At 43.7% G+C, this 23,181-nt stretch overlaps 1 long non-coding RNA gene across 3 annotated transcripts in view; it reads right to left on the minus strand.

The window, feature by feature from the left end:
* LOC102458226 (uncharacterized) overlaps window positions 1-19,192 on the minus strand; it is a 65,770-nt gene extending 46,578 nt beyond the window's left edge. For all 3 annotated transcript variants that reach the window (XR_012906018.2, XR_012906021.2, XR_012906020.2), the window contains exons 1-2: window positions 19,051-19,192; window positions 18,624-18,735 (exon numbers count right to left, since the gene is read on the minus strand). This is a non-coding gene — a long non-coding RNA (uncharacterized LOC102458226). The remainder of the gene's footprint in view (window positions 1-18,623; window positions 18,736-19,050) is intronic.
* Between the last annotated feature and the right edge of the window lie 3,989 nt (window positions 19,193-23,181).

Genomic DNA, 23,181 nt, shown 5'->3' on the forward strand with positions numbered 1-23,181 from the left:
CCCCTTCCGGAAAAGGGGCCAGTGTAGACGTAGCCTGGTAGTCTTGTTCCTATGAGGAGTAAGGGTATGTCTACACTACAAAGTTAATTCAAACTAACAGCCGTTAGTTCGAATTAACTTTGATAGGCGCTATACTAGTGCTCCGCTAGTTCGAACTTAAGTCGAACTAGCGGAGCGCTTAATTCGAACTAGGTAAACCTCATTTTACAAGGACTAACACCTAGTTTGAATTAGCTAGTTCGAATTAAGGGCTGTGTAGCCACTTAATTCGAACTAGTGGGAGGCTAGCCCTTCCCAGCTTGCCCTGGTGGCCACTCTGGCCAACACCAGGCAAACTCTACTGCCCCCCTCCCGGCCCTGGAGCCCTTAAAGGGCCACGGGCTGGCTACACAGTTTGTGCCAGTTGCAAACCTGCCAGCACCCAGCCAGCAGAGCCTGCACCTGCCACAAAATGAGCCAGCCACCCAATGCCACCCAGCCCTCCACTGCTCCCCAGGACCAGCCTGGCAGCTCCCAGGAGCGTGCCCGGGGACGCAAGAGGCAGGCGCCCGCTTGGTCAAGTGCGGAGATCATGGACCCCATCCAGGTTTGGGGGGAAGCCTCCAATGTCCACAATCTCTGCACTAGCCACAGGAATGCGGCCGTCTACGGCCGCATGGCTGCCAGCCTGGCCACCAGAGGCCACCAGCGCAGCCGGGGGCAGGTCCACTGCAAAATTAAGGACTTGCGGCAGTCCTACTCCCGGGCCTGCCAGCCACGGGCTGACATGGAGGCATGCCCCCACTTTGAGGCTCTGGACCGCATCCTCGGGGCTCACACCGTCCATGTCCCCCGGGTGGTGATTGACCCCGGGGCAGAGGAACCACTCCCGGACACGGAGGAGGAGGAGCCGGAGGACGCCAAGAGCCGGGAGCCTGCCAGGAGCCTGCTCAGGACCCAGGACCCCTGAGGCATCCCACTGAGCACGTCTCCTGTGTTGTCCGAGGCTGGGGAGGCCTCCACCTGTGAGTACCATCATGCTCCCCTTATGTGTACAGGGGGTGGGGGGAAGAGGGAGCCCAGGGACCATGCGCCTGGGCCTTGCCCACCACGGAGCAGCATCTGGGTGTCATGCAGGGGTCCTGGCCTGGTAGAGGGGTGCTGGGTTTCACCCACCTGCGCACCACCCTGTCTGCAACAGCCACCCGCGCCCGGGCCAGCAGGAGAGCCAGGAACCAGGAGGACTACCAGCGGCAGCACCTCTGGTTCCTGGAGCGGCTGCTCTGCAATCAGGAGCACTGGGTCTGGGAGAACCTTCAGCTGTGCCAGTGGAGTTTGGAGGTGCTGGAGGAGCAGAGCCGTGCCCTCAGAGGCCACCTCCAGACCCTGGTCGACAGGTTCCTGCCTCCTCCTGCTCCAGCTCCTGCAGCTGCCCCAGATCTCGCTCCTCCTCCCACCCCTGCTTCCCCTGCTCCCCGTGCTCTCCCTGCCCCTGCCCCCCTTCCCACTCCTGCTCCCCTTCCCACTTCCTTCGCCCCCCCCGTCCCTCCTGCCCCACCCTCCACATCCGCTCCCCCCCGAGGGCTTTTAATATGTGTATGTCTGTATAGCAGGCAGCTTTGAGATCCTTCAATGTTTACCATTATAAAAACAGCTCTAACACCTAGGATGGGATTAATATAATAATAAGCATATGATCAAAATTGAGCAGAAATATAGAAGCAGTCTCACTGAACACTGATTAGGAAAGTTGCTAATACTGTGGTACAGCTGCATGAGATTTCAGTAACAAATGGTATTTGGAATGTTTTAAGAGTAGGAAACAAAATACAAATATTTTCATCATATTTTCATCCAAGTCTTAATAATGGTAATTTCCCATTTGTACTCTCTCTGTTGGAAATGTATTATATTCTTGGGTGCGAAAAAGAACCACTTTCAAAACTAAACCTTCACCCAAGAATCAGCCTCACTACATTTGCATATTACAAAACTTATCCTTATAGAAAACAATCTAAAGAGCTGAGTACAGTTACTGACATTGAGACTGTGTCATCTTCCTATAATCAATGATATTCAACATAGACCAGACTAAAATTACATTGCTGGTGAATTCAGCTTTCAGCTGTTTAAAGACACATTACTTCAAAACCTATCGCTTGCAAATTGGTCATTTTGGGATGGATTTTTGTTTTGTTTCTTTTTTATATTCATGTAACACAAACAGCTAGCTAAATAACAAATAGACTATCAAGCCTCTAAGCTATTTGGAACAACAGTTTGATGATATGGAATTATTATTTGTTTTCTCCCATTATTAAATAACTAACAGCTTCAAAATACTTATGGTTTTAATGACCATTTTTATGACATATTAATCATTATTATTGTTATACTAAATCCTGAATTCATTACTCAGCCAAAACTCCCACTGACTTCAGAATTTACTCCATTATTATTATTAATGTAGCACTGTGGAAATGCACAGGGATTTTATAGCACTAAAAAAAATGTATGTTCTTAAAGAGAATTCAAGGCCCATGTCCCAGAAATAATAATGTACAGCTAGACTGAATATTGCAATAAAGGTGTGACAAGCAGGAATGCAGGTAAAAGATGGTTCTCTGCTTTGCAGAGATGTTCGTCTAACATTGGGCTAGATTCCAAAAAGTTAATGCTTTTGTTCAGGGGTTATCATAGAGTCATAGAATCCTAGGGCTGGCAGAGACCTCAGGAGTTCATTGAGTCCATCCCCCTGCCCAAAGCAGGACCAATCCCACTTAAATCATCCCAGCCAGGGCTTTGTCAAGCTGGGACTTGAAAACCTCTAGGGATGGAGATTCTACCATCTCCCTAGGGAACCCATCCCAGTGCTTCCCCACCTTCTTAGTGAAGTAGATTTTCCTAATATCCAACGTAGACTTCTACCAAACTTTACTGCACCATGACCTCCTTTGACACAAAAAATTACTACACAGCCCCAAGCAACTGATGCGTGAGCCCTCTGATCTCCAGCACACTGAGTGGGGCATCAAAGTTCAAGGGCTTCAATCCTAGTCAGGAAGCCTGTAGACTCAGCTCCACCGCCTGGGGCTTTTCCTTCAACCTCTGGCAATGCGGGTCAGGCTTTGGCCCTGGGCCACAGTAAGTCACACCCACTTTGGGATTCTAACCAGAGATTATGAACTGCTGCTCTTATTGTAAGGAGACTCCTATACCAGACACCAGGGCAATGCCCTCCTGACTGCATGGATAGTTAAGCAATTACTTTGCCTGCCATTTGACATCTTTAAGTTGTTATTTCCAAACTGCTGTGACTTTTCTGGATGTTTCTCATTCTCAGAATTATACCTTCAGAAATAGCCTCTTTAGACACTGATGTGTATCTGCCACCTGGCACTTTCAGTACCTGCTCCTGGTAAATTTCATTGGCTCTATGGGTATGTGTTACTTCTACCAGTAGCATTCTCAGTGTCCTCAGGTGGCATTTGGAATGAAGATCTGGGGTATGATTCATTACTAGCCCTTGTACTAAGTAATCCTAAAGGGATTTAAATATATCCACCAAGAGAGAAACTAAGGGCAGTCTTACATAAATCACACTTTCCAAAAGCCATTTGCTTGCATCTCAAAATGAAAATACTCCTGAATTTTGGCAGTACTTGAGCGTGATGGCCTTACTGAAATCTACTTGTTGTGTTCTGGCATGGTGCAAAAGTATAATTAGGCAGGCCGAAAAAAAATTTGAAAGAGCAGTTGGTGAAAGAGTCAAAAACAAAACAGCAATTCTTAAGTACATCAAAAGCAGGAAGCCTGCCAAATAATCAGTGGGACTGTAGGGGACCCCCTCGTATCTGAGGGGGTTCCCTCTCTTTTCTGTAGCCCTCCCCACAGTGGGGAGGGCCCCTACCCCTTTTGTTTGGGGTTCTTGCGGTATCAGTTGTACCCATTATACAATCCTCCCTCCCTTCGCATATAGCCGCACCTGGAGAGAGGGCCTTTTGCCTCTCGGGGATTACATTGGGGTAGGGTGACCTGGGCCCACCCGTTCCACCAGGTCCCAGCCCGGAGCACTGGGGAGGGATTATGAAGCTCTCCTCTCCCTATTGGTTGGTGGGGTGACCACCTGTAACACACCAACCCATGGGCCTGAAGCCCTGCTCCAAGCCTCTTTCTACCCCATTGACGGTTCCTCTTACCCCCACGATGGGTCCTCAGTCCGTTCGCTCCACGTCCCCACGAGTCCTCCTGATCCTGTCTCAGGCTCGCAGTTCCGGGGTCGTCTGGGATCACGGTCTGCTGGGGCGTCTTCCCCGCTGCTGGTTCCGAAGCTCTGTCACTCCGGTCCTACTCCTGAGCCTTCACCGTCGGCTCCCCCGCACTCTTGGGAGCCATCGCTACTGAGACTCACTGCTTCCCCCTGGGCATGGGGGCTGCCATTTTTAAAGTTGACGGCACACCACTGACGTGGCCTTCGGGTGCCCCATGCTGTGCCTGACTCCTCCCCCTTCCACCACTCTTCCCCTCGCAGGGTTCCTAGTCCACCCGGAATGCCCACGCCTGCACCCTACTGCCGACCCAGCCCACCCAGCTGTTTGCTGGTATACAGGGCCCGTCCTTCCCCTCGCCTGAGCAACCCAGGATGCCTGCGCCAGCGCATCCCAGATGGCATGGCTCTCCCCAGCTGTCTGCCAGAGTGCAGGGCTTGCCTGCCCCATCACCCAGGCAACCCAGGACGCCCACGCCTGCACGTCCCAGCTGGCACGGCACTCCCTGGCTGTCTGCCAGAGTGCGGGGCTTGCCTGCCCTGTCACAGGGGCCAGTGGACGACTGAAATGTTCTAAGAACACTCAAGGGCTACTGCTATACTACGCACTTTTCTGGAAGAAGAAATACAAATTGAGTGCTCATTTGCATATCTCATGCTCTCATTTGCATATACTCTTCCAGTCCTTTTAGCAGAAGAGATTTTTGCACAAAAAAGAGCTGTTTAGATAGCACCTTTTTGCACAAAAATCCCTTTTGCACAAGAACCCTTATTCCTCAAAAATGGGGAATAAGGATTCTTGCGCAATAGAGTTTTTTTGCACAAAAAGGTGCCCTCTACACAGCACTTTTGTGCACAAAAACCTCTTCTGCATAAGGGATCAAAAGAAAAAGCGCAAATAAGAGCGTGAGATATGCAAATAAGCGCTCAATTTCCATTTCCTCTTCCGGAAAAAGTTCGTAGTGTAGCCGTATCCTAGGAAGACAAGGTCATTGCAGAGAAGCTAAATTAATACTTTGTGTCCATCTTCACTGCAAAGGATTTGAGGGAGGTTCACACATCTGAGCTCTCCCAGACAGAGATGTCAATAGAGGAGGTTTGGGAACAAATAGACAAAATGAAAGAGAATATGTTACCAGTCCCAAATGTCCTGAAGGATATGAAATTGCAGAACCACTAACCATTCAAATCATTTTTTGTACCAGATGACTGGAGGATAGCTAGGGAAACACCATATTTCTTTCAAAAAAGCTCCAGGGGCAATTCTGGCAATTACAAGCTAGTAAGTCTAATCTCAGTATCACTCAAAATGGTTTAAAGACAGTAAAAACAGAATTATCAGACACACAGGTGAATAAAATTTGATGGGAAAGAATTTTAAAGGGAAATAATATTTTCCCATTCTATCACAATTCTTTCAGGAGAGAATAAACCAGGCATGAGCAACCATTTTCACAGTGGGGACCACTTAATGAATTTTGGTAGTAGCGGAGCCTGGGGTGGAAGGGGCAGGGATGGGGACTAACTTCCCCTCCCAGAGTTGTCTGGGGCTGGAGGCTTTGAATTACAAACACAGCAAAGGGCTCATGGCTCCCGACCGCACTACTGCTGCATTGCCTGACAGCCACCCAAGGTTGCTGCAGTTATTTAAAGGGCTCACGGCTCTGGCACCTGCCAGGATAGCACTGTGACTGGAAGCCAAGAGCCATTCAAATAGGATTCTTCTGCCTGGAAATTTGTTGGCACAGGCAGCAAGTTATAAATAGAAAGTGGCCAGATGCAGCCCAGGGGCTGGATCAAAGTGTTAGATGGGCTAGATCTGGCCCCTGTGCCCCATCTTGCCCAGCCCTAGCATAAACAAATATGTGGACAAGGCTGATCCAGTGGTGTTAGTGAACTTGGGCTTTCAGAAAGCCATTGACGAAGTCACTGATCAAGGCTTCTAAAGCGAAGGAAGCAGTCACAGGGGAAGGTCCTCTTGTGGACCCATGTCTGGTTAGAAGACAAGTAACCAAAGATAACAATACATGTATGGTTTCAGAATGGAGACACATCACACTGTCTCATAGAACTAGAAGGGACCTTGCGACATCATCAAGTCCAGTCCCCTGCCCTCACAGGAAGAGCAAATACCATCCCTGACAGATTTGCCCCAGATCCCTCAATGGCCCCTTCAAAGATTGAACTCACAACCCTGGGTTTAGCAATCCAATGCTCAAACTACTGAGCTATCCCTCCCCTGACAGGAAAATACTGGTGTCTGACAGGGACCTGTGCTGCGACAGTGCTCTTCAACATATCCATAAATCTGGAAACAGGCATAAACAGTGAAATGACAAACTTTGCAACTATTACATCATGTTGTTAAGTTCAAAGCAGACTGAGAAGAGTTACAAAGGGATCTTACAAAACTGAGTGACTGGGTCAACTTTTTGCTCTCAGACTCTTCACAGTTTCTTTTCCTCAAACTCCTCACACACTCTAAGCAAGAGTGCCATTTTGTGAGGTTGGGGGGGCAGCAGCCATGCACTCTGGGACATGGCTAGCTTTTCATCCCATTCCCCAAATGCTAAAGGAGGGAGGGGAAAGTGCTTGCATTCTGTGCATTCCTTTCACACCTGGGTGGTGAGCTCCCTTCATCATCATTTTTCTTTCTGAAAGCTGAATTGGAAATCTCACAAGTGCAGGCTGAACCTCTCCAGTCTGACACCTTTGGAACCTGACTGGTGCAAAATCAGAGAATTTACTGAACCACAGGAGGTCAATGTTGTCTAGAAGCATGACCAACATGTCCACTGTTGATTGGACTACTAGAAGACATTTACCGGTAAATTGGAGCTAAATAACAGCACAGAACATTGAGAGTGGCGCACTAGCGAGGTTCAACCTGTACTTGCTGAATTTCATCAGAATAGAAATATTAGGAAAATAGCTTTTTAATGACAATTTAATGTTTCCACAACCCACAATGTCCATGCAGCTATGAACATTCATAAACCGAGGTATCATTTGAGAGTGTTTAGCCAAACAAAATATTATTTTCAGTTTTGTTTTGGATTAAGTTCTCTTTATTTCTTCTGCTATCGGAACCATTTCTGTTTATTTGCTATTTTCATGTATTCAATGTATTTTCATATATCCATCAAGATTTTTTGTCAAGTTCATATCATTTTAAAACAAAATGCATGACATGAAGCAACCTATATTTCATGAAGCAGGCACCCCAAGCTAAATCAGCCACATTTTCTTCCATTACATCTCAGGTCCCAATCCAGAAAAGAATTTAAACTCTAAAGTTAAGCACATGTTTCAGTTCTTTGCTGGACTGGGGGCTTCAATCAAACAGAAAGATCTGACACTATGGCATCAAAATCAACAAAACAACACACATTCAGACCAAACTGGTCATTCATTCTTAAAATGCAATACTCCTGAGGCAAATAAACCTGTTTCTGTTTCTATGCAAATATCTTCTCTGGTTCTGAACTCACATTGACATTGCTTATCTTATTTGTTATGTTTCCTAAGTTAATACACCTGAAAATCCAATTACATGTGTGATTGTTTCCATGTAAAGTATACCCACATTTGATATTCCTATAATCAGTTAGGCCAGCTACACAATGTGGATAATTATAAATAACACCCATGCACCTATGCTTATGAAAACATCAAAAGTCAGGTGTTTCAAAGTCAGAAGAGAGAGAGATTGTGCTACACAAAAACATCACTGGCACAAGAACTGACTCCACAGGTAAACCAGAGCCAAAATGATTATAAAAGATTATTAGAAATATATTCGCAAGAGCAACAGAAGGACTAAACTAAGCAATTGTCACAAGATAACTTCCATCTATATTCTGTGGGTATTAGTATAATATGCAAAAAGAATAATAAGGGAACTGTGGGATAAAAAATATTTTATGTTCAAGAAACATGATTCAACCAATTCAAAGATGAACTCCCACCTGGATGCATACAGAGCATTTTGTTAAAATACCACCTGGAGCACATGACTCTGAATAGGAGGGTGAATCACAAAGAATGCCTTTGAAAAAAAAAACAAATACATAGCAGGCAAGCGCAAAATCTCCACTAGCACCAACCAAAGAAAACAAGCCTGAGCCACAGGTCATAGAGTAAATATCGAACCTGCCAACTCTAACAACTGGGTAAAATCCACATTTGAATGAGAGATTTATATCAAAGCAGATGTGAGACAAGTAGCCTGCTGAACAAAACCATTTACACACAACCACAGGAACTTCTCATGTGCTACACTGTGGCAAATGTCCAGCAAAATTTTGCCTGTGTATTTTGAACTGGTTTCTTTTAAAGTTAATGCCACTGTCATACTAATTAAAGGAGTTTGAATGTGAATCACATGCCTATAGTAGGTAGCCTTATAATAGCTGAAGGAAATGAAGTCAGTCAAAACAATTTGCCAGCTTGGTCCTTTGTGTTTAGTTACATTACAAGATGTTTCTCAGAGAACACTTGCTGCATTTATTTTTTATGCATTTGTTAGCCACACATTTCCATTTTATATTTGCAAGGACTAATCTTATGCAATGGTTGTAGATCTTCAGTGAAAGCCACCCAATAATAGAAATATGATTCATTAGGCTAGCAACAAGATTCTGACTACAGTAGGAATAGACTGGTACTAAATTATTGTGACTCCTAACCTGTCTGTGAAGTAGGTCTGAGCTCCTTAGTCAAAATGATAATGTACAGCAGGGGTGGGGAACCTAAGGCCTGGGGACCAGGGACCAGATGCAGCCCCTAATTACCTAGATCCAGCCCCTGATGCTCAGGGCTCCCCTCCCCCCCAACACTGGGGAAGTCATGCTGGTGCACCAGCCCCCCACCGCTCCCCTGCGGCGCTGCAGCATACAGCCCGGGACCTTACTATGGTGTGTGATGGGGAGTGTGGTGTGGGGAGTGTCTTTCTCCTTCTCAATGGGAGCCATATCAGTGAGGGTTTCTTGTTCAGCGGCCCCCAATCCAAAAAAAGTTTCCCATCCCGAAGTACAGTATCTATGATGGAAGACACAAATTATTCTTCCATGGATGTTCCTGCCCTCCAAGTTGGGATTTTTTCAGTGGCTGCATACCCTATGCATCTTTGGGCTAAAGTTTGAGAGAAAGGTTGAGGTTGGTCCCTAAAAAGGTTCTTAGTTTAATTTTATATTATTTTGCCTAATTATCTTCACCTTCAAAATCTGGTTAAAATGTAGGCAGTATCAGCAGCAAAGAATAATTGACTCCTGAGGAGTCAATTATCACATTAGGCAGAGAGCTTTGCTTTTGAAGATTTGGTGAAGCAGACTTTCATTTCAAAGGTTTATTAATCTTTCAGTGGATTATGCATGCAGAAGTCTTGAGCTATGTGGCAAGTGGCAAATTGGGATACTATTTCCTTAAAACAATACTTTCTCTGAGCTGGAGGTTTGTCTTGTCCAGATGACAGATGTAAATTGTCTTTGATCCTACAGTATTTACTGCCTTTTTCAATAGGTTCAGCAATGCCCAGGGTAGAAACCCATCATCTATATCAGGGGTGGGCAATAAACAGCCCATGAGCCAAGTTCACCAGGGCTAGCCTCTTGTGGGCCTCTGGACCCTTTATTTACCCACACGTCTGCACGTACGAGCACTCACAGCTCTTGTTGGCTGCAGTTCACTGCTCTTGCGCAATGAGAGCTGGGAGAAGCACTAGGGGGCATGCCACTGCTTTCTATAGTTCCCACTGGTTGGGGACCATGAACAGCAGCCAATGAGAGCTATGAGTGACCATACCTACAGACACACAGGTAAATAAAGTGTCAGGAAGCCTGAGAGCTGTTTATTGCACACATCTGGCCTATATCTAGATACAACACCTCCGTTCCACCCAGCTGCAGCCCAGCACTATGTGTGCGGAAGAGCACAACCTTTTGTGGTTTACCCCACTTTATGCTAAACAGGTCAACAGGCTGTGTAAAACATAGCAATAATATTTCGTAGCTGTTCAGGAACATATACAGCAAAAATATCATGAGAGATGAAGACCTTAGATACATGTATGCATCAATGAAAACTTCAGTATTAGGCCTGATTCTTCTAGTCTAAAAGTGTAAATGAGGAGTGATCAGTGAAATCAGTGGTCCTATACCAACTCTGTTTATTCTTTCCTATGTATTCATACACCACTACAACCAAATGGCCCACTACTGAGATGAGATGTGAAGTGGATTGAAATGAAATCGGAACAATAGAGAGTGTAAATTGAAAAGGAAAGCTTTTTCCTTTGCAGAATTTGCAGCCATAATGCTGTCCCTTTGGCTGAAGGCACACACTCACATTTGGTCAATTCAATTCAATTCAATTCAATTCAATTCAATTCAATTCAATTCAATTCAATTCAATTCAATCCATAATTAAAGAAAATTCTTGAACTTCTCCCTGAAGCTAAGTTCTCATATCACAATATTCATGAGTAATGCTTTTTGTTATTTCCAGTTGACTAGGAGATTCTATCCCATCTGAGAAGATGGTGTCTGTGGATATGTAGAAAGTGGCAGATATGATATACCTTGACTTTAGCAAAGCTTTAGATACAATCTCACACTGTATTCTTGCCAGCAAGTTAAAGAAGTGGATAAATGGATTCTAAGGTGGATACGAAACTGGCTAACTCATTGGGCTCAATGGTCAGTGACCAACGGCTCAACATCTGGTTGGTGGTCAGTATCAAGTGGTGTGCTCCAAGTGTAGTTTCTGGGGCAGTTTTGTTCAACATTGTTATTACCAACATGGACAAGGGGATGGAATGCACCCTCAGCAAGTTTGCAGATGACACTAAGCTAGGGGGAGAAGTAGATACATTGGAGGGCAGGGATAGGATCCAGAGTGACCTAGACAGATTGGAGGATTGGGCCAAAAAAAATCTGATGAGGTTCAATAAGGACAAGTTCAGAGTCTTGCACTTGGAATGGAAGAATCCCAAGTACTGCTACAGGCAGGGCACTGTCTGGCTAAACAGCAGTTTTTCAGAAAAGGACCTGGGGGTTACAGTGGATAAGAAGCTGGATATGAGTTAACAGTGTGCCCTGGTAGCCAGGAAAGCTAACAAGATATTGGGGTGCTTTGGTAGGAGCATGGACAGCAGATCTAGGGAAGTGATTATTCCCCTTTATTCAGCACTGGTGAGGAGCATTATGTTCAATTCTGGGCCCCCCATTAAATAAAGGATGTAGACGCATTCGAGAAAGTCCATTGAATGGCAACAAAAATGAGTAGGGGGCTGGAGCACTTGATTTATGAGAAGAGGCTGAGGGTTTTGGGCTCTCTACAGAAGAGAAGAGTGAGGGAGGATTTGATAGCAGCCTTCAACTATGTGAAGGGGGGCTCTCAAAGAGGATGAAGAGAGGCTGTTCTCAGTGACAGATGACAGAAACAGGAGCAATGGTCTCAAACTGCAGTGGGGAGGTTTAGGTTGGATATTAGGAAAAACTATTTTATTAGGAAGATGGTGAAGCACTGGAATAGGTTACCTAGGGAGATGGAGGAATCTTCATCCAGTTTTTTAAGTCCCCGTTTGACAAAGCCCTGGCTGGGATGTTTTATTTGGGGTTGGCCCTGCTTTTAGCAGGGGGTTGGACTCCATTACTTCCTGAGGTTTCTTCTATGATTCTACACACATACACTTGTTATCTGGACTTTAACAACGTGAGGATGAAGCCATCAGCCCTTAGGAAACTGCATGTAGCACAGAATGCCACAGCACATCTCCTCAGCAGAAAGGACTATAATAGGCAAATCAGACCTTCCCTCCAGTCTCTGCACCGGGTTCTCATAGAATACCAAATCAAGTTCAAGGCCTGAGACCTTATTTGTGCACCCAACAACCTGCACAAGTTAATGATCATCTAAAGTTTTGAGATGAAGAGAGTCATAGACATCTCTAGTCCTCAAGCGCAACAAAACTTTCTATGATATGGGTAAAGCACCAGTGCATGGAGACAGAGCTTTCTCAGGGCCAATGTGAGAATACAGAATGACGTGCTGCCAGAATTAGGGGCCATAAAAAAAAACCTTATAACTTTCCACTAGAACCACAAAGTGCACTTTTTCAACCTTGCCTTCTAGAACAGTGTATGCATTTGAAACATTTCTGTCAGTCAGAATTGGCAGCAACAGGGCTGGACTCAGTATCTAGGGGTTCCTTTCCAACAATACAACACAAAACCGACTCGAGTTCCCATGCAGTGATCTGGAACAATTACACATCTCAACCGTCCACACCTCTAACAAGCAATACCTCCCCTCTCACAAGCACAGAATCTGAGTGCAGCAAAAACCTTTCATAAAAGGAGGGAAGCAACTCAGCATTAATTTAGGAAAACTTCACAACTAGGTGTCATAAAAATAAACCCTGAGCCAAAAGCCTCACCCCTAGGTAAGTCGGGCCGTGTCCTTTCCCTTCAGGTTCTGAAGTCCAGCAAACCAGAAGTACTTATAATGTGCCCATATCTTCTCTGCACCCCACACATAGTTGCTGGTTTTGGTCAGTGGAACCCTAGACTTCAGAACCCTAGACATCTGCTTTCTGGCCAGTTACCAAGATATCTTTGGGGCCTCCCATTTAAGACCGCTCCTGGTGAGTTCAGCTGTTAGTGGGGAAGCCTCACTGCTGGGCAATTTTCTTGCATCAGAAACTCTGTCCAAAACTACGACTTAGACATAGGTGATTTCCGTGATTTCAGCTCTGCAGCATGCAACTAGACTCTCAATTGAGTCTAAATTGCCTCTATTGCTATACCATGCAGAGAGGAATGGTCAAATGGTGTCTAACACTGTCAGGGCTGATCCCCACTTTGGCACTCTGACTGCAGAAGGTGCGGGCCCACAAAGACCTTAAATACCTTTGTCTCTGCTTCTAAAAACTCTTTTTCCCCAAAAAGCATGAAAAAAAGAAAAGAGAGAAATAAGCTGCCATGTCTGGTAGCTAACTACCCAGTCTCAGGCAGGCAAATACACACATAGATCCCTATTTCTTTCCAGGACACAAGAATCAAATCATCACCTTAAAAAAGTGATTTTTTTGACAAAATAAAAAATAAAGTTGATAAAGCAAACTAGGTTACTAGATGTTACAGAGCAAATAGAAAAGAATAAATCAAAATACAAAGAACCATATTCCTTTGAGCAGTAGCTTAAATTGCGAATGGAGAGGAAAGGCATGGATTCACAAACAGAGAAGTTTAAACCAAACAACTCCAAAAAAAATTATCCTGATCATTACTAGATACACATTTTTCCCTTTATTTACTCATGATCCCTTCCTAATTCAGTTCACTCCCATGCCCCGAATACCTTGAAGGCACAATAGTCCTGCCTGGGTTTAAATCATCCTGTCTCTCTCAACTCCTGGCTTGACTATCCCACACAAAAGGTGTGTCTACACAGCAGGGCTTCACTCAAAATAAGCTACATAAATTGAACTATGTCAATTGCGTAGCTTATTTCAAAATAGCTTATTTCAAAATTGGGAGCATCTACACAACACTTATTTTGAAATAGAGCACTCTTCCTCCAACTTCCCTTATTCCTTGTACAATGAGGATTACAGGAGTCAGAGTAAGAAGTCCTCCAGTTTAACAGTATTTCAACATTATTTCGAAATAGCTACCTGCTGTGTAGACATGGACTAAATTGTTGTGTAGCTGTACCCAAAGAGCGCAGGCAAGGTATCTTATACAATTCAAATTTCAGCACCATATCCCCATTGACTCTTCGGGTCCCCTGCCAACACCCTTGCTAGCTACCTGAGTTTAACACCTTAGTCACCAAGTGCTGGCCAGCACTCCTCCTACCCATCACAAGCACCCTTAGGCCACTTTTACAATCCAGCAGTGATAGGATGCACCAAGGTTGATATAGTGGCGGTCAACTCAACAGGTCTAGTGAACACCCACCACATTGACTGCAGACCGCTCTCCAGGTGAGCCCTCTACTCTGCCCCTGGGCTACATCTACATTGGCAGCTTCTTGTGTAAGAACTCTTTTGCAGAAAGTTCTTGAGCAAAAAGTGTTCCACGAGAGTGCGCCTACACTGGCATTTGCTTTTGCGCAAGACATGTGCTTTTGGCAAGAGCATCCATGCCAGTGTAGACGCTCTCTTACGCAAGAAAGCTCTGATGCTCATTTTAACCATAGGGGCTTCTTGTGCAAGAAATTCATGTTGCCTGTCACACTGGCCTCTTCTGGAAGGGCTTCTTCCTGAAAGGGAGCGTCAGAGTTCTCATGCAAGAAGCCCTGATTTTCTACAGTACGTCAGTTTACTTGCACAAGAACATGCGGCCAGTGTATACAGGCGGCATGTTTTTGCGCAAGAGCAACTGTTTTCGCGCAAGAACACGCCCTCGTGTAGGTAACATTTTTTTCAAAGTGCATATAATCATGTAGTGCCTAAGCAATTTTGAAATCTCCCACTCAGGATCTATTTGTATCTTAAGTACCAAAATACTTTCTGAAATGAGCAATACCTAAGCTTCGTTTAAATTTTCTGGCCTTCAGGCACTTTTGAAACTTCCACCATAAATCTGCAGAAAGCACCTCACCTCAGTAAACATGCACAGTACATTAGTGGCTTGTAAGAACAGATTTGTCAATTCTCTCCTCCCCCCCCCCCCAATGCAGAGGCACCCATCTCACATCTTACTATCCCTCAGCTTCATCTGAAAGTTGATATTGTGGGACTGTGTGAAGTAAAAGACAATGCTGAGAATTTGTTTTGTAATTAAATCAAAACGTAATCAGAATGAGTAGTTCTGAATCTTTTCTTATAACAACTTTCTTTATATTGATTGAATACTCACCAAAGAGCGTGTTGCGCCCTCGCTTCAGGTAATTTTAAAAAATGTGCTACACAAAAATTTTATTGCAACCTTTAAATTAGCAGCCTGGATTACACCCAGCAAAGCAATATATGATGATACTATTAGTAAAACCAAAAGGTGCCAATTTCACAATGGACGGAATGCAAGGATTTAATGTGTACAATGCAATTTGAAACAAATTACTCTAATGGACATTACCTACCCCAAGGCCTAGCATTAGTACTTACATTCCCTTTGACTGACACAGTTGAAATATGCACATTTTATAGCAACAGGCACAATAAATATGGAATCTTTAAGGTGATGTTAAGACTTTACAAATGGGGAAACTGAGGCTCAGAACAATGACGTGACTTGGACAAGGTCAAACAGCGGTCTGTGGCCAAGTCCAGAATAGAATCCATGTCTGTGGTCTAGTGTGTTATTCACTAAGACCCACTGCCTTCCTACAGGGGGAGACTTGTTTTTATTTTCAAATCTTCTGTCTAAAAACCCTGTTTTCTGACAATCTCTGAATGTGAATGCCACCAAACTATCATGGAATATCCAATATTATATAACAGGACAGGACCTCTGTGTTTAAGGAGCTATCCGTTGGAACTGCCAGGATCACAAGCTGAAAATTCTCAATTAACTGCGTAGATCTCAAAAGCAGCTAACATATTTGTACAGGTGTGAAAAGGATAGTACAAATACTTTGCCTGGAATCTCTCTTCCATCAAATTTTAATGTGTTGTGTTTTCACACAAAGTACAAGAATTCCTGCTGAGATCCACTTTAATAGCCAAACAAGAGGAAGAGGTATAAATGATATATTTCTTCCCTATATGAGTTTGAGTGAATTAGCAAATTTGGAGGTAACATCACTAATAGTGCATCTACACTGCACCCACAGATCAAAATAAGATACGCAATTTCAGCTAAGCAAATTGTGCATCTTATTTGATCTAATTTCAAAATAGCTTATTTCAAAATTTGGCGCTGTCTACACAGCACCAGATTTTGAAATAAAGTGCTATTCTGAAACATCCTTTAATCCTCATGGAACAAGGGTTACAGGTATGCCCATTATTTTGAAATATATTTCAAAATAATGGACACATTTAAAGACACAGAATAGTTATTTTGGGATACTTTAAGTATCCCAAAATAGTATCCCAAAATAGTGCTGCTGTCTAGACGTAGCCCAACTAAACAACAGGGCAAATGTAATAATTTTGGTCTCATTTTTGTAAGCTCCTAATTTGAATATGAGCACTTAGGGTACATCTGCACAGCAGTGTTATTTTGAAATAAAGTCAGTTATTCCAAAATTACAAAGAGCAAACTACACTACAAGCCTGTATTTCAAAATAACTTTGAACTGGAGGATTTCTTACTCTGACTCATAGTAACCCTCATTTTACAAGGAGTAAGGAAGAGTGTTCTTCATTCAACTTCCTGCTGTGTAGACAGCGCCAAAAGCCAAATTAAGCTATTTTTACTTCAGCTACACAATTGATGTACCTTAAGTTGTGTAACTTATCCCGACTTTAGGCCTGCTGTGTAGATTTCCCCTTAGAGAGGGTTGGGAAACAGAAGTTACATGCTACAGGCAATTTGAACATTTCAAAATTTGTTTAAAAAGTAAGTTTAGGTATGATTAATGTTCAGCCAGGCACAGTGCATTTCTTTATCCATTAGTTTCTTGCCTTGCTGCTCTTTGATCAACTCCTACAAGTGTTTTAGCTGTGAAGAAGGAAATCACAGCCAATGAATCAAAATGGCACTAATGACTGATTTTTAATGGACCTCTCAACCCGCTGTGAGGAACAATTTTGAGTGATGATACTGACAAAGAATTGGTCAGATTGTAGTGGGAAATCCAAACAACAAAACTAGAAGAAAGGAATAAGTCAGAAAAGATAAGTTATGCAGTGGTGCCCAATTTAGAAAAGCATTTAATACATCCTTAACTCCTATCAACCTTAAATGAGCAAACAGATGGGAAGAAAAGAAGAGGATTGGAAGAAAGAAACAAAAAACATAGCAAAAATATGTATAAAGAGTGAAAGCCTAAAAGAATTCCAATGAAGAGGCCGTACGACTAAAATTTTGTGTTTGTTTGTTGTATTTATGCCACGTGATATAAAGTGCTCTGTTTCAGTATTACAACATCTGTTTCACTGCCTTCTCAGTACTTTGGATCCCAATAAAAACAATAACTTCATTTGAAAACAAATTTAGTTTTTCAGGATGCATTTAATCTATATTCATCCTTAGAAGCTTTCAAGTGCCTCCTACTTTCTTCCCCACAAGAAATAAAGCAATGTGAATAGCTGAGCGAAAACTCATATAGTGGGCCTCATTTTCCTCTTATACCATGGAGAAGACAGGTGTAATTAGATACAAGCACTGTAAGTTAAAGAACTTAAAAAACAACAAATAGTCTAGCAGAACCTTACAGACTAACAAAGCATGTAGATGGTATCACGAGCTTTCGAGGGCACAACCTGCTTAAGCTCATAATGCCATCTATATGTTTTGTTAGTCTTTAAGGTGCTGCTAGACTATTCTTTGTTTTTTTACATTTTTCCAGTTACAGACAAACTCGGCTACCCTTCTGAAGCTTTCGTAAAGGACAGTTGGCCTTAGGTTGTCTAGAGGATGTTATATTATTTGTTTGTTTTAAGCATGTTGCCACTTTACATTTTTAGCTATGTAATGTCACTGAAATCAGTGGCTATTTTTGTGTTCAGCAAGGCTGACAATGGATAGGGGAGATTGGCTAGTAGGTCTGTGGCTCAGAGCCTCTGCAGAAGCAAACACATACTGCCTGGCTTCTGTTGCTGCTGAGAGCAGTCAAAAGAGTTCCCCATGCCCGGAGATGTGCTGAATAATCTCTGAACACCAGTGTACACTATAAGCTGTGCACTTGGGCAGCCAGCCAAGAGAGACTCAGGAGCCACCCAGCTGACTAGCCGAGCACACCCAGCCACTCACAGGTGGCAGCATATATCTGTACTGGTGGTGCACATCCACATATGCCTCAGTGCACATAACAAAATGTATTCTGCATGTAGATGGCAAAAATGAGAGGGAACATTGCTGAGCACCCACCTCACACATACCCAGGGGAATCCTCACAAGGCTAGTCAAGCCTGAGCGAGAGCTACAAACACCTAGGCTGAATTGTATTCAAGAGCTAATAAAAACATTGAAAGATTGCACCAGAGACTGCAGAAAGCTGGTGTTTTGCTCTGTATGCAAGGGAGTATTTTTAATTTCCAAGGTGATAAAATCTAAGAGAATGGAAAGCAAAACGCTATATCCCAAATGGCATTTGTAAGTGTTTTCATTCAATGTGTATTCAAAAACTCATGTAAATGTTATAGAATGAGTACACACATTCTCACTTTGGAGTCACCTCCAATTCCTTGGCAAATCTGCTTCACTGCAGCCTTCCTGCTGGGGATAGTCCTGCCTGTCACTTTCCCTAGAAAATGGCTTACTTTTAAGTCAGGTTGAGTAGAGTAGAGCAGAGCCGTATGCCAGCACAATTTCCTATCGCTGCACCTCTGCCAAGGAGCGGTAAATGGCAGGTCCTTGCCCATCCGCTTCCTGCTGGAGGAAAAATCAGTAACACAGACATGGTCACAAAGAGCATGGATACAAATCTCTCTTTCAGAGATCTCAGACAAAGCAACCCCCCTCCCCCCCATTTCCAGTGTTGATAAATGATATAGTCAGTGGCTTTACCACACTTTGATTCTGTTTGATACCAGTCTCTGATTGCACATCGCAATGTTGCATTCGCCTTATGCAGAGGTGCTCCCCAAAGTTATATACAGTAAGCCAACTTTTCATAACCTACCTGTTCACAAGGAAAAGGTGCTGTGAACATAATTCGAAACTAGGTTTAACCAATCAACTTTCTACCTTATTTTTGTGGTTCCACAGTGTATTCCTTATGTCTTTGCTGTGAATACACGCACCAAAGGGCATGATGACACCTTCGAGGTTTGTACCAGGGTAGAACAATCATATGTCTTGTCCTCTTCCTTTGGGTCATTTTACTCCAGGCCTGCAAAGGTAATTTCCATTCTGTCGCAATAGTAATCAGTAAACAATAACCAGCACATACAGTCAACACCAGGAAGCAACCGAATACCAAGAAATTGCTGTTGTAACAGCTCCTTACAAAGAAACCACAGCGTGGACATGTGCACACACGCGCACACAAACACACACTTCTTCAAGGACTGTGCACTACAGGTTGGACCTTGCTGGTCCGGCATCCTCAGGACCTGACTGGTGCCGAAAGAGGGGATTTGCCAGGCCAGAGGAGGTCTGGGCTGCCATTGGGTTAGGGCTCCAGTCTGGCCCCAGTCCCCTGGGGCTTTCTAGATGCCACCCACCTTCTGCTGCTGGGGCTGGGGCTGGGGCAATGGCTGGAGCTCTGCAGCTGGGACAGAGCTTCACAATTGCCTGGCTCGGCAGCTGGGGCTGCACCTCCCTGGCTACAGCTGGGACTAGAGCCCCACGACTGCTGCTGGGTCAAGAACTCTCCACTGTGCTGCCTGTCCCCCCCAATACACGCACTGGGGCTCCACACTGAGTAGCTGGTGCCTCCTATGATGCTTCTGTGGTCCAGGAACATCTGTGGTTGGTGCCAGACCATGTATGTTGCCGGACCAGGGAGCTCTGGTTAAGGGAGGTACAAGCTGTACTTGCACGCTAAGAAAAAGAATTTGCAAGCCTTTATGTAACAGAGATACTTGTTGATTCCTGCCCTAACAATGCAGTGCAGTCCCATAAAAGGGGAGGAATGGGAAGCAGAGCAAAGGGTATAACTCTCTTGGGTCATCACCACACAGATCCACGGAGGGAAACATGAGGCTCTAATTAAAATAAAAGTTAACTGCTAGAATAGCTGGAATAACTTCTGGAACACAAGAAGTAAACCCTGCGTCTTAGCCACTTCTTCAGTTTGCAGAAGGGATGTGCCAATTAGCAAATATCTCATGGCTACTTTCTAGAAACAAATTTCATTGTCCCGCTTTTTCTTCATAGCCAACTCAGTGCCAATAAATCCAAGTATGATACAGGCTTTTGGGAAGGTGTCCAGACATCTCTTTTATTTTCTTTTTATATTGGCACCCAGTCGTCCACTGCCTCAGTGGGATGTTAAAACATCACAGCTGAGCTGTGACAGCAATACCTTTTTCTTTATCGCCAGCTGTTAATTCACACAAAAGTAAATGCAGGAAAGGTTGAGTTGACCACTGAAATGATTGGCTGTCATAATGGTAAAATCCAAAAAGCACAGAATTGTTATGGGACAACATTTGAAGTATTTAGACAGAAATCTCAGCTGACCACACTCTAAAGCAACATGTTCTCAGCTTAGCTTTAGACAGAAATGTTTCTCAACTTTGCTTGTTAGGTTATGTAAGTTTAGCATGAATTACACAAAACTGTTCTGGGGGGGAGGGTCGATAAACTGGAGATATAATCCAAAATTTCTGGCATAAATTCAATATGTTTTTCATCTTTGCTCCTTACCTGACACTAAGAATACAAATTGGATTTGTTATCATTCAAAAATCACTCTGTAAATATCGCAGCAATGGAGAGAAGTGAAAAAGACCCTTACACTTGGGACACTTACGGTCTTTTTTTCCAAAAAATATATTATTTTCTAAAATCAGGCTATGGAAAAATATGTTACCTTTGCAAAGGCCAACCGTGTTGCTGAACAACAAACAAAGCCTGAATAAGGAAGAAGTTCATAAACTACGCTGTTTCAGTATTATGGGAGGCAGTGCGTCTGTTCCTGACCCAGGGGCTAATCTGTGCAAGCTATGAATCCTCTGTGTCTCAGTTTTCCTGTTTATAAACTGAAAATAATAATGTCCATCTGCCATTGTGTGAATAGAACTGATCTGAACTTTATTTGTTTCCAATGTCTACATTTGGGATACAGAAAACATCCGTAAAATTGGAGAATTTGGTAAAAACAATTTTGTTTATGTATAAGTTGAATTCTCTTTCTGACCTAACTTGTCTCCCAGGACTAAAACTCCCTGAGTTCATTCATGGCCCTTTGTGCTGACTAAACATCCCACACAGTCACTATTGGGAAATAGCTCTTGCAGCTCTAGGTCCTATAGGGCAGCCCAGGTCGCTGCAATAATGGAGTACCTCCCACCAGTTAAATATAACAAAATAGTTTCTACGAGAGGGGCAGCACTTTTAGTCAGAACCAATCCCTGCCACAAACCTTTGTGCCAACTCTGCCCACATATCTACACTAGCAACTCCATCACAGGACCTAACCAGATCAGCCACGTCATCATGGGTTCATTCACCTGCACATCTACCAATGTAATATACGCTATCATGAGCCAGCAATGCCCCTCTGCTATATACGTCAGCCAAACTGGACAGTGCCTACATAAAAGAATAAACAGACACAAATCAGAGATCAGGAATGGTAATATACAAAAACCTTGTAGGAGAACACTTCAATTTCCCTGGACACTCAGTAGCAGATTTAAAGGTAGTCATCCTGCAACAAAAAAACTCCAAGAACAGACTTCAAAGAGAAACTGCTGAGCTACAGTTCATCAACAAATTTGACACCATCAGTTCAGGATTAAACAAAGACTGTGAATGCCTAGCCAACTACAAAAGCAGTTTCTCGTCTCTTGGGGTGTGTCTAGACTACAGAGTTTTGTCGACAAAAGTGGACTTTTGTCGACAAAACTATACCTGCGTCTACACTACCGCTGAGTTCTGTCGACATAACGTCGACAGAACTCAGCAGTTTTGTCGACGCTGGTAAACCTCATTTTATGAGGCATAACGCCTTCTGTCGACAGAGTTCTGTCGACAGAAGGCGTTATTGAATGTAAACTGTCCTTGCGTCTACACTGCCATGTCGACAAAGCAGCTTGCTTTGTCGACAGAACTGAATGTAGTGTAGACGCTCTTTGTCAACAGAAGCTTTGTCGACAGTATCTTCGACAAAACTTCTGTCGACAAAACTCTGTAGTCTAGACATACCCTTGGTGTTCACACCTCCACATCAGCTGCTAGAAGTGGGTCTCATCCTCCCTGACTAAATTGACCTCATTATCTTTAGTCTTCCTCTTGATTGTACTCTTTTCTTATGCCTGTGTATTTATATCTGCCTCTGGAATTTCCACTACATGCATCTGACGAAGTGGGTCTTTGCCCACGTAAGCTTATGCTCCAATAAATCTGTTAGTCTTAAGGTGCCACAGGACTCCTCGTCACTTTTGAAAATAGTTTCTGTCTCCTCCTCCTTCCTGGAAGGGAGGAAAAAGCATGAATTTGCCATTGGGCAAACTGCTCTAGAAAATACTGAGCTTTGAGACAAGTCATGTGGAATGTCCCCCCTTAAATAGGAGAGAAAGCCAAAGGCGGGGTGACTCTCTGATATCTGGAAAATGGAATAATGGGGACAAAATTGGTCTAGATCTTTCCTGGAGGGAACATTGCAGTATGTTCTTCTCTGAGGGTATGTCTACACTAGCCACCCTAGTTTGAACTAGGGTGGCAGTGCAGACATACCCTGAGAGATGGCAGATTTCTTCACTGCAGGACTCAGAAAGCATGTATTTTTTCAGAGCCCCTGCAGATTTCTGAGTGGGCACAGCTACCAGGAAACAAGACTAGACTGGCTGGGCATGGATCTTTCTCTTTCCACTTCACTGTCTGCAAAAATATGAGGAGGACTGTGAGCATTTAGATTGAGAAATGTACAAAATCCATACACAAGTGTTGAGCTAAGATTTTTCAGAAATCACTAGGGGCTTTGGGTGTTAGGATTGTTGAGTGACCAGTTAGAGATAGAAGGAGTCTCAAAGTAGCATGTTTTTCGGAATCCAGGTACCCCAAATCTGTAAAACTCAGCCCTCTTTGAGATATCTCAAATTGGGCACTCAGATACAGAGACAAAATAACTAGTCATATTTGAAAACTTGACTCTTTGGGTGTTTATCTGGATTGAACTTCCAAAGTTCTGACGTGTTAATTAACATT

This window comes from Pelodiscus sinensis, chromosome 9 (assembly GCF_052426305.1).
Source record: "Pelodiscus sinensis isolate ZL-2025 chromosome 9, ASM5242630v1, whole genome shotgun sequence".
Lineage (NCBI taxonomy): Eukaryota > Metazoa > Chordata > Testudines > Trionychidae > Pelodiscus > Pelodiscus sinensis.